The sequence below is a fragment of the Protopterus annectens genome, chromosome 11.part0, assembly GCF_019279795.1.
Source record: "Protopterus annectens isolate FY-2018-M chromosome 11.part0, PAN1.0, whole genome shotgun sequence".
In the NCBI taxonomy this organism is placed as follows: domain Eukaryota; kingdom Metazoa; phylum Chordata; order Ceratodontiformes; family Protopteridae; genus Protopterus; species Protopterus annectens.
In genome coordinates this window covers 654,001,190-654,013,643 of record NC_056745.1, presented here as the reverse complement: position 1 = coordinate 654,013,643, position 12,454 = coordinate 654,001,190, and positions in this window count along the sequence as shown.

Here is a 12,454-nt window from a genome sequence, read left to right as displayed (position 1 = left end):
AAAAAGACTCATACAGGATAATTTTATATGGATTCTTAAACAAAAGGAAATAAGACGTTCTTATTTGCCAACCAATTGACCCAATATTTATTGCTTCCTTTATAAAAAGCTTAGTTTGCTCATACAATTGTCTTATTAAGCACTTACAAATATTTTGGTAATTTACTGTGCCATCATTACATTTAAATTCCAGTGCCCTGGACCAGCTCATTCTGACCCCCACTAGAGGATGCAACATCCTCGACCTGGTTATCACCAATATGGGAGACCGTTGCTCCACACCTATAGTCAATTCCTCCCTGGTTAAATCTGACCACAAACTGATCACAATGGAAATCTCCATCTCACCTACACTCCCTGCTAAGGTGACCACCCTGAAAAACTTCTCTAAAGCCAACGTTGGGGTCCTAAAAACAGAGGTGGCTAACTTATCGGCACCCATGTCAATGGAAAATTGCTGCATGACTGCCGAATCATACACCAATGCACTGTACGAGCATGTACACAAATGAATAAAATAATGCAAATAAATGCTTGATGCAAATGGAATTCACCAGGAAGGACCACACAGGTGAAAGTAGAATCCACACACTTTATTACACAACAGCGCTTTCATCCACTGGAATATGGACTTCATCAAAATACATTATATGTTTGTATAACTATTTACTATAATATAAAACATATAAAACCAGGTATAAAATCAAGTGGATTTTGGGCACTGGTTGTAAAATTCATGTATGCATGTAACAATATTCTAATAAATATCCCTAAACATATGCATAAGAAACATAATAAAAACATAATAAAAACTATATTTATGTAAATATATAAAATGTAACTGTCCCTCAGTGTATACATCAAAGTTAGCACTAAAATATTTTTAACAATGCCTATACTTGTACCTGTAAAATAGTTTTAATAGAGATGTGATCATTTAAACCGGGCAGATAGAGGCATCAGTTAACAATTGCCACTTGACCTCCCAATGTCCCAATATTGCCTTAACATTGCCACCTCAGGGACCTAGTTTAACTAGACTTCCCATTTCAACCAGTCCCAATTACTACAATAAATACTTTAATAAACAAAACCCCACTAGATTAGTAGATGACAATATTTCTGCATAATATCTTAAATTAGGAGTAGATGGAAAAACAACAACTTTATGTTATAAAAGTATGGAAAATGTCTTATTATACCAGCACATAACAGAAGAAGTGACACCACACTTTCAAACTATCAAACTGCTCTCTATACGACCTCAAACTTAACGCATTCTTCACAAAGATCACTAACTTTACTTCTCAGAGTACAACTTCCAGACGTATCACAACACAATGAAATTGCCCCACTAAATTTTCTAGACATATTTAACCAAAACATAAATATTAGTAGCCCTGGCTCCACCCTGTTTCTGGACCTATGAAAGGCATTAGATACTGTATTTCACCCTGTTCTCTTCAGAAAGCTTTCACAATTAAGACTAACCAACACTGCCACTGAATGGGTTTTTAGTTACCACAGCAACCACATATCTTCTTTCGGCTTTTTCCCAGTTAGGAGTCACCACAGCAGATCATGTGTCTGCTCATGATTGGCAGTGGAGTTTTATAGGGTCGAGTTGCCAGCCCGGTGTCCAACTTTCCATGGAAGGCATACACACGCACTTACGCCTAGAGCCAATTTAGAGTATCCAATCCACCTATAGCATGTCTTTGGGAGGAAACCGGAGCAAACCCATGTGACCACAGGGAGGACATGCAGACTCCGCACAGAAGGTACCCCAGCCGAGGATCGAACTGGAGAACATCTTGCTGTGAGGTGGCAACGCTAACCACTGTACCACCACGGCCGCCCAACACAGTAACCACATATAAACTGACAAATGGCAGGACTCCTGCGCTATCTACGTCCCAGTAAAGGGATCAACAATCTCATGAAAGCATGCTTTCTGCATTGTCTAGTTTATGTATTTTTCATTTATATCTACTACAAAAGACTATGCTTTTTGTGGGTAGTCAAAGACGAAGAGGAGTTCATGGCTGCCCTAAAAATGTTATTTTTTGACACCATGCTCAGGGTGATGTCGTAATTATAAACACTGGGCGGAGCTGACTAATTGTGGTAAAACATGCCTGTTTTGAACACTAAGCAGTGGATCAGCCCCTTGTCCTTGCACAAATGTATAAAAACAGTGCTAGACTTAATAACCTGAGCCTGGTAATGAAAATAAAAAGATTGTTACACAAAACGTTATTCTGCATTCACAGACAACAGGAGCCATTCAGCTGAACCTTTATATATGCATGCGTATCTTTTAAAGCTAATGAATTTGACATAGTCAGTACAATAGTGCAGCACTGCTACTACCAAGGTTAAGACCTTCCTCTCTTTTGTCTGTCACTGTCTCTCTCCCTGTCTCTGTTATTATCATGTCATGTTCAATGCAGTGGTTTATTTTAACTGCAATGTGCTTACTGTCATGCAGAGCATAATTTAATTTTTTATGCCCCTCTATTCCTTTCATGTAAGCCATTATGAACACTAGAGTGTTTATAAAAACAAATATGCTGCACTGGTTTATTTTTAACTCTTTACATAATTAGTACTCTAGAATTACATATGGGTTTGACATGTACAGCAGATAGGAAGTGTTGCACTCATAACATATGTAATAAAACATAAAATGTATACATTCAAGACTGCTATTAAAAAACACTACTTAGTATATAGTTTGAAAAATCTTATCCACATTTTGGTAATATCACTTAATCAAATTGTACCATTTGTGTGTGATTTGTAGAACAGTATGACACATTAAATGTATACAGATGAAGTTATGTAAGTCCTCTTAATAAGCAGGTATCATGCATACAGAAGGACAGTGTGATTCACTGCCATCATCCTTGATATATCATTTTAATTTGTCAGTAATGGACCTTGTGGTTAAAAGTCATGAATGCCCTCATTGAAGAAGCCTTTTGTGGTACACCACAGAGCTCAAAAACAAGCTGCAACGAAGGTGTGGCAGGCATGCTGTGAACAAGGATTAGTGGTCTGCGTAATGGTTACTTAGTCACTAAGGGTGACCAGTTAAACCACAAGGTCAACTTTCACATATAAATGAAAAATGAACAGGAATTCCATTGCTAGTAATCATGGCCAGAGTTCAACACTGTTTCTACTCTCATCTTGCTGTCTAATGCCCAGATGTGCAGGACACCTTACTGAGGCAGAGCTGCACACACAATATTTCAATTAGTCTCCTGCTGAAGTGTTTCTGGACACATACAGATCACAGAAGTTTAGGAGAGAGTCTGATTGTTGGAAGGTCATTTGGGGCTTGCATAAAACCCGGGTATATGAAGTTGATGAAGATGAACGAGTTATTAAATGAGCAGTCTTTGTCTATATATAAGTACTTTGCTAGGAAAACATATGAGCAATAAAACGCATGTCATGACTGCATGACTGCTAGGTGGCTATAATATACAGGTGACCATGAAGGAAGTGGAGAAGGAGGATACCACGACTACCATCGTCATAGGTGTGTACTGGGCTAACGACCACAAGGGTCTTTTTAACTCCACCCACGCATCCCAAATCTGGTACCCTTGATAAGTATAAGCAGGAGCTTGGGGGGGGTGAAACGTTTACAAGCAAGGGCCTGGGAGATGAACCATTTACAGGCTGCCTGTGTCCATTAGAGGCATAGGTGCCAATCCAGGGATGAATCTCCTGTTTGCCAAACAATTGTCCAAGTTACACTTGAATTAGATAAGAGAGGAACTCTGCATCACATGGATGAGGAACCTGTTCCAGAGAAGATATAGTCTCTGGGATACATACTTGTCTCTCTCCAGCAGGTCCTATTTATATCACAGGCAAGGTTTAAGTGTTTAGAATGGGTAATTCTGGTGTTATTTGTTTTGTGGATATCCTGGAGGTCCATCAGGGTGGAGTCTTACAATGTCCTGTATGCCCGGTATCTCACCTCAACAGCCTGTAGGCGACGGAATACAGGGATAGGACCTTGAGGCAGTCTGCATAGGGCATTAGTGAGGAATGTCTGCGGACATTCCAACTGTTGGATATGCCTGGTTAGGTACATAGCAATGTGGGCAGTGTACTCAGTGATAGGTCTCATTGTAGATTTCATCACCAATTGCAGACTCTGAATGTAATGAATTAATCAAGCTCAGTTCCTTGAAGGTAAAGCCTGCTGTCATTGCCAACTATTTCAAATAGGAAGAATGTAACAGGAAAGAAAGAAGAATGAAACCTCTCCTAGAAATAGTGGATGATGAAGATGAACAGAAGAGTTGTTAGAAGAGTACACAAGTTGGGAAGCAGGGTAGTATGATATATCAAACAAACCACCAAGCAAGCCAACTGAAAAAACAAAGAAAAAAGATAGCACACAATTCCTCAGTTTTATGATACTGAATACACTTTTTCAGTGGTCTGTGATAGGCAACTCTTAGTGTAAAATACTGAGGTAGCTTTGGAATATGTGTAATTCCTCCACAAAATGTTTAAAATGCTTTAACCATAGAGATGAGGGGGGAACTAATGCAATACTTTTGGCTTCTCTTTGCCACACTGTCAGTTGAAAATGAACTCATTTTCTGCCAACTAACCCATTCTTTCCTTATCAGCAGGGCTGAGGGTTGACTGGGAAGAGCTAGCATGTAGGTAGATCTCAGGAGTGATTTAACTTTTTTTGTTTTAGTCTCCCGGCCATCCAGTGACAGCCGATAGGTGGGACATCTAATGGGCATCAGCATTGCTCTGCTGCTCACTACTACAATGGATAAGAGCAAGACTGCATAGCCATCCCACCAGAGGCACCATGTGGCTGTTTCTCTGACCTCCATCAGGGTAAACAACTTGCACTTCTATGGCCCTGAGCATATGCCCCCTTTCTGTCCCCTAAGATGGGCACACCTATCATCTCTCTGCTTGCACCATCACTATTCAAACTTAGGTCACCTGGGTTGTAGTCAGGGCTTTATCCTTTTATACCATCAGCACAAGCACCAGTGCAATATTTTAAGCACAGTAAAAGTTTCCATGCTGACTTACCATCATGTCAGATCATTGTATGTGGCATTCCATTTCATTTCACTGCTGAGGAAATAGAGCAGTAGTGTCAATTAGAAAGAATAGCAGAAAGTTAATCATTTTGTAGTTTGTTTAGTTTGTCAGGAACAAAACTATTAATTTAAACCATTCTGTTTCTATTTAGATGAACTCTTCCAGAATGGTATTCATTTATTTGGCCAAGACGAGTTTCAAAATGTTCCCTATGGATATTGCCCACAGGATTAGCAATATGCATCTTGTCTCTTGACTGTTGCAGTATGCCTTAGACAGCTTCCCCTTGCTCAGCTGAAATGAGTTTATAGCCAAAAGAAAAAAACAGTAATTGTTTTGTTTCAATAGTACTTGGCATAAAGTAGTGCAATTCACAACCACTGTTTAGAATCAGATCCTGTTTTAAAAAGGGAAATTCAGTCTGTAGATTAAAATCCCTAAGTTACCAGAAAAGATTAGATGCACTGTGCCTCTTTTCTGTGTCTGACAAGCTCCTCACAACAGATTTATTCCTCGCCATCTGAGCAATCAATGACCTGAAATTCCCAGATCTCTTCTACCTTCATAAATCAAACATCACCAAAAAATCAGAAGAAAGGATCTAAACCTCCTTCAGCAGATCAGTAAAACAAAGTGGAGAAACAGATCCATTAATCAGCTTTTCACTCACCTCTGGAACACAGTCACCTTGCAGATAAGTTAACAGTGATATAGTAACTTCCTTCAAAAAGGACCTCGTTAATTGTGTGGGTATTTATAAATTTGCTCTAGACTTGACTGTCCTAACCATCCTTGAGTGGGTAGTACAGTATAGGGTGGTAACTGGTATGGCATTTTGATTGCAAGACTCAGTAGCCTCGGACTTCCTATGATTTCTATGGCTAAGATAAATACTTCTGCACAAAACATGAAGCTGTATAAGACTGTGTTTATTTATTTACTATTTGGTTGCCAGGTATGTAGGCTGACGTAAATACCCATTTCAGCCATGTCCCAAAACTACGGAAACACAAGCAAACAACATGAATAATCAAGAAGCACACAATAGAATATATAAAACAAATATAAAATCAAATGTTTTTAAAGAGTCTTGGAACAAAGATATGATTGTTGCACATCTGCACTTTTTTACAGAGTCTTATGTACAGAGAACATTGCAGAGGTTGACTTAACAGTAAAACCAAAGTTGTTTACAATATTTACAGTACATATAATAAAGTCTATTTTGAATTTTAAAAGTAAATAATCAGGACAGCATTTAGGATAACAAGCAGGGAAAGAGTGTCATGATGGAGCTACCATGCTGCTGGAATTCAACATTTCATGGTGACTATCTTGCTGGAGGTAATATGATGTTTGATAGCAAATGGTGAGGTTAACCATTCTCCCTAATGTACTTGTACTCAGTTTCCTTGTGTAGGTGTTTGGAGCAGGCCTTTATGAACTCTGTAAGGCATTACAGGTTCCTTAATTCAGGTGGAAGTCTGTTCCATAATGTCAGGCCTAGTCAGGAGAAGGCATGTTCTCCGGTAGATGTTTTATATGGAGGACTGCTTAATTTGATAGCTTTCTCCCGGGTACTTCTTAGGGAATAAACCTGGTCTTTAATGGGGAATTACCATCTCAAAGATATACAATAGTCGCTGTTTAGTATTTTGTGACTAAGAGTACGTGGGACATAAGTTGACCTTTGGGTGACTGGCAGCCATTTTAGATGCTGTAGGAAGCAACGGAGATGAGATCTATTGTCAGCAGGGAGGGCAAATCTGGAAATTTTAATTTCTGTTATCTGAAGTCTTTGGGAATTTCGGGCTGTGCAAATAGTAATTAGAGAAAAGCCACACTGCAACTTAAGAGAGAATTACATTTCTGGCTAGGGAAAATCAGGCTGGGGGTAGTAAATGAGAGAGTCTATAGTAAGAGTTTATGTTGAGTTAATAGGTATTTGTCATTATTAGTGGTGTTAATAAGAGGTAGATGCGGGACTATTTTTGTGGTTGGAAATAGCATCAGTTTAGTCTTTTTTTTTTCCAGTTTAGTAGAATATGATTACAATCAGCCCAGTTGCACAGTTTAGAAAAAGACTGCTGTATTTTGTTCTGGAAATCAGAGGGGCATTTACTAGCTTGTACCCAAAGGATGTACCTACATACAGTATAATATTAATGGATGGAAGGTCATCTGTAAGATCATTAATTAATAATAAAACCAGAATGGGACCCAGAACCAAACTTTGTGGTACCCAAGTGTTTCGGGTGTCAAACAATGACAAGATGTTGTTAGTGTTGGACTTGGAATTCTCTATTCTTCAGGTAAATTTGAAACCACTTGATAGTGTTGTGGTCAAAATTGTTTGTTCAGTTCCATAATAAAAATAGTTTTGAATGCCCTTGACATATCTACAGTTACCCAACAGTGACCAGACTAATGATACACAACTGTACTGAGTAAGGTAGCAGTGCTATTGAAGGCATTTCAAATAATGTGTTGTTTGTCTGATACCAAACCATAGCTATTAATATGCTTCATCATTTGTTTGCACCGGGTTTTTCAGATATATTTGCAAGTGGGCGGAGAGAGATGGTAGGTTTAAAGCCATTGGCAGTTTTGGAAGAAGGCATTTTAGACAGGGGAATTATGATGGAGTGTTTTAAGGCTGAAGTCACTATTTCTTTTGTAAGGAATTGCGTAAGTTGTGTTAACCATTCTTTTTTCATAAGCAAAGCTTCTATATCTTTTTATTTCTCTACTCTTTATTATACCATCATAATTTATACCATCTTAATGTACTTATGTAAATTTATTTGTGTTTTTCAGCTTTTGGGCATAGAATTGTATGGTATAAACATGCCTGTATAAAAGATAAATGTGCAATTTTGGTTGCCTTGTAGCATAGGTCATGACAGAAAAAGGTCTTTGACACAAGCAATAAACTGAAATAGATAAAACATAATAAATATAAATATGCATTTTCAAAATACACACTTTTTACTGTACTTAGTAGCATCTCAAATCTTACAAGTAAGAAAAACTTTTCCTTGATATTTTAAACACATTTAGAATATTTTCCATTAATTCTGCTACACTCAATACCACTAGTAGTTTAACTGCCATACTAGATCATCTGAACATATTTAGATGTAAAACGTTTATCTGTTACATCACTATTCATGTCAAATGAAGTAGTTTAAACCACTTGTGCCAGTAGCATCATTTCCACCAGTTATGGAGATTACAAAATCGTTTAGCACATTGATGTACAAATTCACACAAACCTTATTTATGGTAAGCACGGCACAGATTATAATAGTGGCAGTACTACTGCCCAGTTCTTAAGCAGTAAGTGATTGTATGCCTTGAAACAGCCCATCAGCCTTCTTCTACCCTTCCACTGTAACAAAAACACAGTCAGGTATTAAAGTACAGAACCAGCCTGAAATCAACACAATTACCCTTAGTGACGCCACTGAGATGTTTTTCATATGTTTAACTATTTTAATATTTTCCATCGTGGTATGAGCACACCTCAAAGATGACTGATTGCTGTTGTGTCAGAAAGGTCTTGAGCATTTCATTTTGTTCGTAGTATAATAGTGATCCCGATATAAAAATACAATGACAAATACGGCATCAATGTTTAAGGGGAGCTGCGTCTGGATCTCAGTGCTTCATGTTTCATTGCTCTGACTCTGCTCTTAGCATTAAGGTACACCAACAGTTCACAACATGTCCGAAATGAAGATTACGACACTGCACATAGATCTTTTAGTTTAGTGGCTCGTATTTATAATTAGGCCAGACTCACAGTCTACAATGTCACCTGCCACTGTAGTAATTTTAAAAAATATGGAAGGTTTTCTGAATTAAAAGACATAGGAGCTGGGACTTTTTAAATGCATGTGCTGCATTCTTTACATGTCTGAAAAAAAACAGGTACTCTTAGGACATATGATCCCCTTTGTAGAAATTAAATCATGATATGAACAAAAATCACAACAGGATATGAATGGGAGATAACTGTACATACAATGGCATTGCATTAAAAATTGATAGCAGGTGGCCAAGCATAAGATATCATAACCAAAAACTGAACTGCACTGTTTTATTTACAGATAGCCAGCTACTATTTAAACTCTCTGGGGCAAGTGATCTGCTTGATATTTGCTTACATGCAAAGCATGAGACATTGTGTTATAAGGCATGTGAGAAGAGATACACGACCTCTACCATTGTTATTAGGGCACTGAAACCAACACCTCCAGGAATGCCGTCCTTTTACTGCACTAATGTCTCTTTGTAGTTTACTGAAAAGCTCTACTGGCTAGGTATTTATTTAAGAATTTGACAAATGAGTAACATGTTTCACCCAAGACAGACACCTTTCAGTAATGACCCACGTATAGAGAGGCTATTTGATATAGTTGTACATGTGCCTGTACAAAACAACCACCCTTATCAGTTGATAGCTCAGTGCTTATAAGCGGTATCATTCTGCCTACCTTAAGAGCACACCATTAAACTAGGTACAAGCTTAAAAGAAACATTAGGACACTCAGAGAGATGAGTAAGGACTTAAAATAACTATTAAAAGCAAAACTGACTACAAATCTTTCTTTAATTATTTCACGAAGTTATAAAGTAACACCTAACAATGCCCAGATCTAGCTCACAATAATACTGCACGCTCTAACCCAAAGGAATGAGCTAACATCCCAAATGACAAATTTTGTGGAAAGTTTACACCACCCACAGTTATAGCTATTCCAAAGATTCCACAGTCTCAACCATCCTCAAAAATTACCATGGAACAAGTTCTCTCAGCCCTCTCAAAGGCTCAGAGCCACACCCCAACCCTCCAGTCAGACACTGTCTTAAAGGACCGAGGCAGTTTTCGTGATAATTCCTTATCATTTGATCATCACATTTCCAAAGTAATTCAGAATGCCTTTTATCTGGCTCATCTAATTTTTCAAAACATCCCCACTAGATTCAAAGAATATGTCATCACGTCCATTATTGAGAGACAACAGAGACTCGTGATTAAAAAGATCAGAGGCCTCAAAAATCTTAGTTATCCGGACAACCTTGCAGCCTTCTCTCTTCATTCAGTCTCTCATAGACTCCTCATGGAGATCTGTAACTAATCTTTTCAACCATGATCCAACACTCTTGGACTTCTTATTCCTTTGCACAATAAATGGCACCTCAAATACCCATTTAAAGAAACTAAACCTTCACCAACAGACAAATAAGACATGCTGATATGACAGAGCCATATCTAAATGTATCCCTCACCTCTGAAAGAAACTTCCAAGATGTGTTAAGCAAAGCAGAACCCTTTCCACTTTCAAGGTAAACTTAGATAATTGGACTGGCAGCCTCAAATTCACCCACAGTCTATTGTTTTCCCTGCACGAGACTAGCAATGACTACTGGACAGGAGGTTTTACCAGGGTTTGTAGCAATCTGCATGGGTCACAGCAAGCTAAATACAGCACTCTATTAGACCAGCTATTATAGTGAATGGCAGTTTTTTGGAATCTTCTCTAGCACCTTTGGGTTATCCTTCCTAAATTTATTAATATAGGGATACTGTTTACACATCCCACATCTTTGTATCCCCCTATGATCTATGCATTCGTTAAAACTCAAGAGAACATTGTTTCTTTCAAACATGTTTTTCATATTATAATTTATTTTATATATACATTGAGACTGTTAACTAGTCATGGTGTATGTTATGTCTCTTCAAGATGTTCATTTCACTTACAAATACATTTTCTTCAGATGTAATTTTAGATGCTCTTACACATTGCCATTTAACAGCACTTTTCTTTTGAAAAAAATGTGTGACAGCTGTTAAAGTGTAAAAAGCAATTACTCTAGGTTAGTTTGCAAAACATTTTAGAACAACAATTGTTTCAGTTTCATCCTTAAATAAATGAATGTCTAAATAATTAACACCTTTGTCAGGATGGTTCCATTGATATATTCAGCAAATTCCCTTAGATGTTCCTCATTACCTACTCACAATACAAAAAGTATAATTCAGAAATCTCAAATAAATGGTCCACCATTGTTTATAAATGATACTGAATGCATAGTGTTTTCCCCACCAACACAATTTGAAATTGAAAAAAATGGGGGCACATGTTTCCCCCATCACTATGCCACTTATTTGTTTTCAATATTCCTTTCAAATTATACAAAGTTGTTCCTAAAAACTATATCCATAAACTGTTCCAATACAGTCAAACATATAGTGGTTCATCAAGCTCTCGGATCATATCAGAGAGACATTCCATACCTTTTGTTTAAGAAGCTTTTGTTTATATTTTTATATTTCATTATTAGCTATATTTTATACCTTATTTATAATATCCCTTTCCTGGGCAGCCACGGTGGTGCAGCGGTTACCGTTGCTGCCTCACAGCAAGAGGTTCTCCGGTTCGATCTTCGGCTGGGGAGCCTTCTGTGCGGAGCCTGCATGTCCTCCCTGTGGTTGCGTGGGTTTCCTTCAGGAGCACTGGTTTCCTCCCACATCCCAAAGACATGTTGTAGGTGGATTGGACACTCTAAATTGGCCCTAGGCATGAGTGTGTGCATGTGTGTGTGCCTTCTGTGGAAGGTTGGGTGCCGGACTGGCAGCTCGACACTGTAAAACTCCACTGCCAATCATGAGCGGACAGGTGATCCGCTGTGGCGACCCCTAACCGGGAAAAGCTGAAAGAAGAAGAAGAAGAAGATCTGTAATATTCCATTCATCTAGTCCCATCTAATTTATGCCTGTTCCTAGGTACTGCTACAATTGTCTTCCTTCCAATCCTGAAACCTCTGCCTTTTATAGCATTCCTTTTAGCTTAATACCTAACCAGCCCTGTTCTGCACATGCTTCAGTGAGCTCCTCTTTCTCCTGAGAACATAGCACTTAAAACTGAAACCCAAAAGAGCAAACAAGTTAGCATTCAATCCTTACTGATTGTTTTCTGTGGTAATACAAGCAGCTGCGACCAGGTGCTTCCCACTCCATTTGGGCTCACTCCATTGTCCTACCCTACCCTAATTCCCATCCACCAACCCACCCCCTCAACTCATATCTCATACACTTCTCCCCTCAACATCTTAACTGTTTAAAACAATCTTTATACTATACATCATCACCCACCTTCCACCCACATACATTCTATCTGTTTCACTTCAGGTACCATAATTCCTTTTAAATTTTTAACAGTTTTTCTCTCATCCTGCTACCTTCTTCTCTACTTTAATTAAGTAAATTCTTGACCCAGCTATACAACAATAGATCACTATGTCCTCAACACCACTTACATTTCTATTCTTTATCTCTCTTGCT